The sequence below is a fragment of the Arachis duranensis genome, chromosome 10 (genome assembly GCF_000817695.3).
Source record: "Arachis duranensis cultivar V14167 chromosome 10, aradu.V14167.gnm2.J7QH, whole genome shotgun sequence".
Classification (NCBI taxonomy): domain Eukaryota; kingdom Viridiplantae; phylum Streptophyta; class Magnoliopsida; order Fabales; family Fabaceae; genus Arachis; species Arachis duranensis.
In genome coordinates this window covers 65,120,531-65,127,328 of record NC_029781.3, presented here as the reverse complement: position 1 = coordinate 65,127,328, position 6,798 = coordinate 65,120,531, and positions in this window count along the sequence as shown.

Below are 6,798 nucleotides of genomic sequence, written 5' to 3'. Positions count from 1 at the left end.
TTTAAAAATATTTTTCAAAAATCTTTTTCTTAGTTTTATCTTTATTTTCGAAAATTATGCTAACAATTAATGTGATTGATTCAAAAATTTGAAATTGTTACTTTCTTGTTAAGAAAGGTTCAATCTTTAAATTCTAGAATCTTATCTTTTAGTTTCTTGTTAGTTAAGTAATTAATTTTAATTTTAAAAATTAAATCTATCTTAACCTATCTTTTATATCATATCTTTTTCAAAATTTTATCTTTTTCAAAAATTTGATTTTAAAATATCTCTTCTAACTTCTTATCTTCTTATCTTTTCAAATTTGATTTTCAAATCTTTTTCAACTAACTATTTGACTTTTTGTTTGTTTCTTATCTTTTTCAAAACCACCTAACTACTTCTCCCTCTCTAATTTTTGAAAATATCTCTCCCTTTTTCAAAAATTATTCTTAATTTAATTAATTATTTTAAATTTTAATTTTATTTCTTATCTTAATTTTCAAAAATCACTAACTCCTTTTCAAAAAAATTTTTCGAAAATTTCTCTCTCTCATCTTATTCTATTTATTTATTTATTTACTAACACTTCTCTTCACCTCTCTTCATCTCAAATCATTGTCCCTACCTTTACCCTTTATTCAGACTATTCATTCTTCTTCACTCTTATTTCCTTTCTTCTTCTACTAACAATAAGGAACCTCTTTACTGTGACATAGAGGATTCCTCTTATTTTTCTATTCTCTTCTTTTTCATATGAGCAGGAACAAGGAAAAAGGCATTCTTGTTGAAGCTGATCCAGAACCTGAAAGGACTCTGAAGAGGAAACTAAGAGAAGCTAAATTACAACAATCCAGAGACAACCTTGCTGAAATTTTCGAACAAGAAAAGGAGATGGCAGCCGAACCTAACAACAATAATGCAAGAAGGATGCTTGGTGATTATACCACACCTACGTCCAAGTTTGATGGAAGAAGTATCTCAATTCCTGCCATAGGAGCAAACAATTTTGAGCTGAGACCTCAATTAGTTGCTCTAATGTAACAGAACTGCAAGTTTCATAGACTTCCATCAGAAGATCCTTACCAGTTCTTAACTGAGTTCTTGCAGATCTGCGAGACTGTTAAGACTAATGGAGTAGATCCTGAAGTCTACAGGCTCATGCTTTTCTCTTTTGCTGTAAGAGACAGAGCTAGAACATGGTTGGACTCTCAACCTAAAGATAGCCTGGATTCCTGGGATAAGTTGGTCACGGCCTTCTTGGCTAAGTTCTTTCCTCCTCAAAAGCTGAGCAAGCTTAGAGTGGATGTTCAGACATTCAGAAAAAAAGATGGTGAATCCCTCTATGAAGCTTGGGAAAGATACAAACAGATGACCAAAAGATGTCCTTCTGACATGTTTTTAGAATGGACCATGATAGATATATTCTATTATGGTCTATCTGAGTTCTCTAAGATGTCACTGGACCATTCTACAGGTGGATCCATTCACCTAAAGAAAACGCCTGCAGAAGCTCAGGAACTTATTGACATGGTTGCAAATAACCAATTCATGTACACTTCTGAGAGGAATTCCGTGAATAATGGGACGCCTCAGAGTAAGGGAGTTCTTGAAATTGATGCTCTGAATGCCATATTGGCTCAGAACAAAGTTTTGACTCAGCAAGTCAACATGATTTCTCAAAGTCTGAATGGATGGCAAAATGCATCCAACAGTACTAAAGAGGCAGCTTCTGAAGAAGCTTTTGATCTTGAGAACCCTGCAATGGCAGAGGTAAATTACATGGGTGAACCTTATGGAAACACCTATAATTCATCATGGAGAAATCATCCAAATTTCTCATGGAAGGATCAACAAAAGCCTCAACAAGGCTTTAATAATGGTGGAAGAAACAGGTTCAGCAATAGCAAACCTTTTCCATCATCTTCTCAGCAACAGATAGAGAATTCTGACACTTTAAGTTTCATGAATGAAACAAGGTCCTCCATTAGAAATCTGGAGGCACAAGTGGGCCAGCTGAGTAAGAAAATCAGTGAAACTTCTCCTAGTACTCTCCCAAGCAATACTGAAGAGAATCAAAAAAGAGAGTGCAAGGCCATTGATATAATCAATATGGCCGAGTGCAAGGAGGAGGGAGAGGACGTGAATTCTAATGAGGAAGATCTCATGGGACGTCTCTCAAGCAAGAAGGAGCCCCCTATTGAGGATCCAAAGGAATCTGAGGCTCATATAGAGACCATAGAGATTCTATTAAATCTCCTTCTGCCATTCATGAGCTTTGAAGACTATTCTTCCTCTGAAGAGGATGAAGATGTAACTGGAGAGTAAGTTGCTCAATATCTAGGAGCCATCATGAAGCTGAATGCCAAGTTATTTAGTAATGAGACTGGGGAAGGTGAACCTCCCTTGCTTATTACTGAACTTGATACATGGGTTCAGCAAACATTACCTCAAAAGAAATAAGATCCTGGGAAATTCTTAATACCCTGTACCATAGGCACCATGACCTTTGAGAAAGCTCTGTGTGACCTAGGGTCAGGCATAAATCTTATGCCACTCTCTGTAATGGAGAAGCTGGGGATCATTGAGGTACAGCCTGCCTTATTCTCATTACAATTGGCAGACAAGTCAGTAAGAAAAGCTTATGGATTAGTAGAGGACGTGTTAGTAAAGGTTAAAGGCCTTTACATTCCTACTGATTTCATAATCTTATACACTAGGAAGGATGAGGATGAATGCATCATCCTTGGAAGACCTTTCCTAGCCACAGCAGAAGTTGTGATAGATGTTAACAGAGGAGAATTAGTCATTCAATTGAATGGAGACTACCTTGTGTTTAAGGCACACGACTATCCTTCTGTAACGAGAGTAAGCATGCAGAGCTTCTCTCAGTACAGAGTCAAACAGAGCCCCCACAGTCAAACCCTAAGTTTGGTGTTAGGAGGCCACAACCAAACTCTAAGTTTGGTGTTGGGACTATACAACATTGACCTGATCACCTGTGAGGCTCCATGAGAGCCCACTGTCAAGCTATTGACATTAAAGAAGCGCTTATTGGGAGGCAACCCAATTTTTATTTATCTAACTTTATTTTATTTTCATTGTTCTTTTATGTCTTATTAGGTTCATGATCATGTGGAGTCACTAAAAAAATATTAAAATTAAAAACAGAATTAAAAACAGCAGAAGAAAAATCACACCATGGAGGAAGGACTTACTGGGGGTTTAAACGCCAGTAAGGAGCATCTGGCTGGCATTCAACTCCTGAACAGAGCATGGATCTGGCGTTGAATGCCAGAAATAAGCAACATCCTGGCGTTTGAATTCACCCTGAGGAGAGAGCTGGCGCTGAACGCCAGAAACTAGCATGGAACAGGTGTTCAACGCCAGAAACATGCTGCACATGGGCGTTGAACGCCTAGAACATGCATCACTTCAGCGTTTAAATGCTAGAATTGCATGCAAAGGCATTTTACATGCCTAATTGGCGCAGGGATGTAAATCCTTGACACCTTAGGATCTGTGGACCCCACAGGATCCCCACCTACCATCTTCTCCCCTCTTCTCAACATTCATCCTCTCTTTCCAATAAACACTCTTCCCCAAAACCCTTCATCAATCACCTCAATCTCTCTTTCCAATTACCCCTTTCACCACTCACATCTATCCACTCTTCCCCATAAACCCCACCTACCTTCAAAATTCAAAATTTCTTTCCCACCCAAACCCACCCTAAGTGGCCGAACCTACTCCCTCTCCCCTCACTATATAAACCCCTCCATTCTCCTTAATTTTCACACAACACAACCCCCTCTTCTACACCTTGGCCGAATACACCTCCCTTACTCTCCTCCATATTTTCTCTTCTTCTTCTTCTTTTCTTTCTTCTCTTGCTCGAGGGCGAGCAATATTTTAAGTTTGGTGTGGTAAAAGCATAAGCTTTTGTTTTTCCATTACCATTAATGGCACCTAAGGCCGGAGAAACCTCTAGAAAAGGGAAAGGGAAGACAAAAACTTCCACCTCCGAGTCATGGGAGATGGAAAGATTCATCTCCAAAGCCCATCAAGACCACTTCTATGATGTTATGGCCAAGAAGAAGGTGATCCCCGAGGTCCCTTTCAAGCTCAAGAAAAATGAGTATCCGGAGATCCGACATGAGATCCAAAGAAGAGGTTGGGAAGTTCTAACCAACCCCATCCAACAAGTCAGAATCTTAATAGTTCAAGAGTTCTATGCCAATGCATGGATCACTAGGAACCATGATCAAAGTAAGAACCCGAACCCAAAGAATTATCTTACAATGGTTCGGGGAAAATACTTAGATTTTAGTTCAGAAAATGTGAAGTTGGCGTTCAACTTGCCCATGATGCAAAGAGATGCACGCCCCTACATTAGAAGGGTCAACTTTAATCAAAGGTTGGACCAAGTCCTTATGGACATATGTGTAGAAGGAGCTCAATGGAAAAGAGACTCCAAAGGCAAGCCGGTTCAACTAAGAAGACTGGACCTCAAGCCTGTGGCTAGAGGATGGTTGGAGTTTATCCAATGCTCCATCATCCCTACTAGCAACCGATCTGAAGTTACTCTGGATTGGGCCATTATGATCTATAGCCTCATGATTGGAGAGGAAGTAGAAGTTCATGAAGTTATCTCTCATGAATTATACAAAATAGCTGATAAGCCCTCTACTTTGGCAAGGCTAGCTTTTCCTCATCTTATTTGCCATATATGTTACTCAGCTGGAGTTATCATAGAAGGAGACATCCCCATTGAGGAGGATAAGCCCATCACTAAGAAAAGGATGGAGCAAACAAGAGAGCCCACTCATGGATCTAAGAGATGCATGAGGAAGATCATCACCAAGAAATCTCGGAGATGCCTCAAGGGATGCACTTTCCTCCCAACAACTATTGGGAACAACTCAACACTTCCTTAGAAGATTTGAATTACAATGTGGATCAATTAAGGGTGGAACATCAAGAGCACTCTATCATTCTCCATGAAATAAGAAAAGATCAAAGAGCAATGAGGGAGGAGCAACAAAGGCAAGGAAGAGACATAGAAGAGTTTAAGGACATTATTGGTCCTTCAAGAAGAAGATGCCACTAAGGTGGACTCATTCCTTGTTCTTATTTCTCTGTTTTTCGATTTTTATGCTATATGTTCATTTATGTTTTGTGTCTCTACTTCATGATCATTAGTATTTGGTAGCTATGTCTTAAGGCTATGAATAAATTCCATAAATCCTTCACCTCTCTTAAATGAAATATGTTTTAATTCAAAAGAACAAGAAGTACATGAGTTTCGAAAATTGTCCTTGAATTTAGTTTAATTATATTGATGTGGTGACAATACTTTTTGTTTTCTGAATGAATGCTTGAACAGTGCATATTTTTTATCTTATTGTTTATGAATGTTAAAATTGTTGGCTCTTGAAAGAATGATGAACAAAGAGAAATGTTATTGATAATCTGAAAAATCATAAATTGATTCTTGAAGCAAGAAAAAGCAGTGAAAAAGCAAAAGCTTGTGAAAGAAAAAAAGTGGCGAAAAAAATAGAAAGAAAGAAAGAAAAAAAGCAAGCAGAAAAAGCCAATAGCCCTTAAAACCAAAAGGCAAGGGTAAAAAAGGATCCAAGGCTTTGAGCATCAATGGATAGGAGGGCCCAAGGAAATAAAATCCAGGCCTAAGCGGCTAAATCAAGCTGTCCCTAACCATGTGCTTGTGTCATGCAGGTCCAAGTGAAAAGCTTGAGACTGAGTGGTTAAAGTCGTGATCCAAAGCAAACAGAGTGTGCTTAAGAGCTCTGGACACCTCTAACTGGGGACTTTAGCAAAACTGAGTCACAATCTGAAAAGGTTCACCCAGTCATGTGTCTGTGACATTTATGTATCCGGTGGTAATACTGGAAAACAAAATGCTTAGGGCCACGGCCAAGACTCATAAAAGTAGCTGTGTTCAAGAATCAACAAACTTAACTAGGAGAATCAATAACACTATCTGAAATTCTAAAGTTCCTATAGAAGCCAACCATTCTAAACTTCAAAGGAAAAAGTGAGATGCCAAAACTGTTCAGAAGCAAAAAGCTACAAGCCCGGCTCATCTAATAAGAATCTGAGCTCCATTTAAAATTCTAAGATATTATTACTTCTTAATTTCTTTTCATCCTATTTTATTTATCTAGTTGCTTGAGGACAAGCAACAGTTTAAGTTTGGTGTTGTGATGAACGGATATTTTATACGCTTTTTGAGGGATAGTTTTTAGTATAATCTAGCTACTTTTAGGAATGTTTTCATTAGTTTTTATGCTAAATTCACATTTCTGGACTTTACTATGAGTTTGTGTGTTTTTTTGTGATTTCAGGTAATTTCTGGCTGAAATTGAGGGACCTGAGCAAAACTCTGATAAGAAGGTTAACAAAGGACTACTGATGTTGTTGGAATCTGACCTCCCTGCACTCGAAATAGATTTTCTGGAGCTATAGAACTTCAAATGGCACACTCTCAATGGCGTTGGAAAGTAGACATCCAGAGCTTTCCAGCAATATATAAGAGTCTATACTTTATTTGTGATTAGATGACATAAACTGGTGCTCAACGCCAGTTCCATGCTGCATTCTGGAGTCAAACGCCAGAAACACGTCACGAACCAGAGTTGAACGCCAAAAACACATTGCAACTTGGCGTTCAACTCCAAGATAAGCCTCAGCTTGTGTAAAGATCAAGCTCAGCCCAAGCACACACCAAGTGGGCCCCGGAAGTGGATTTATGCATCAATTACTTACTTCTGTAAACCCTAGTAGCTAGTTTAGTATAAA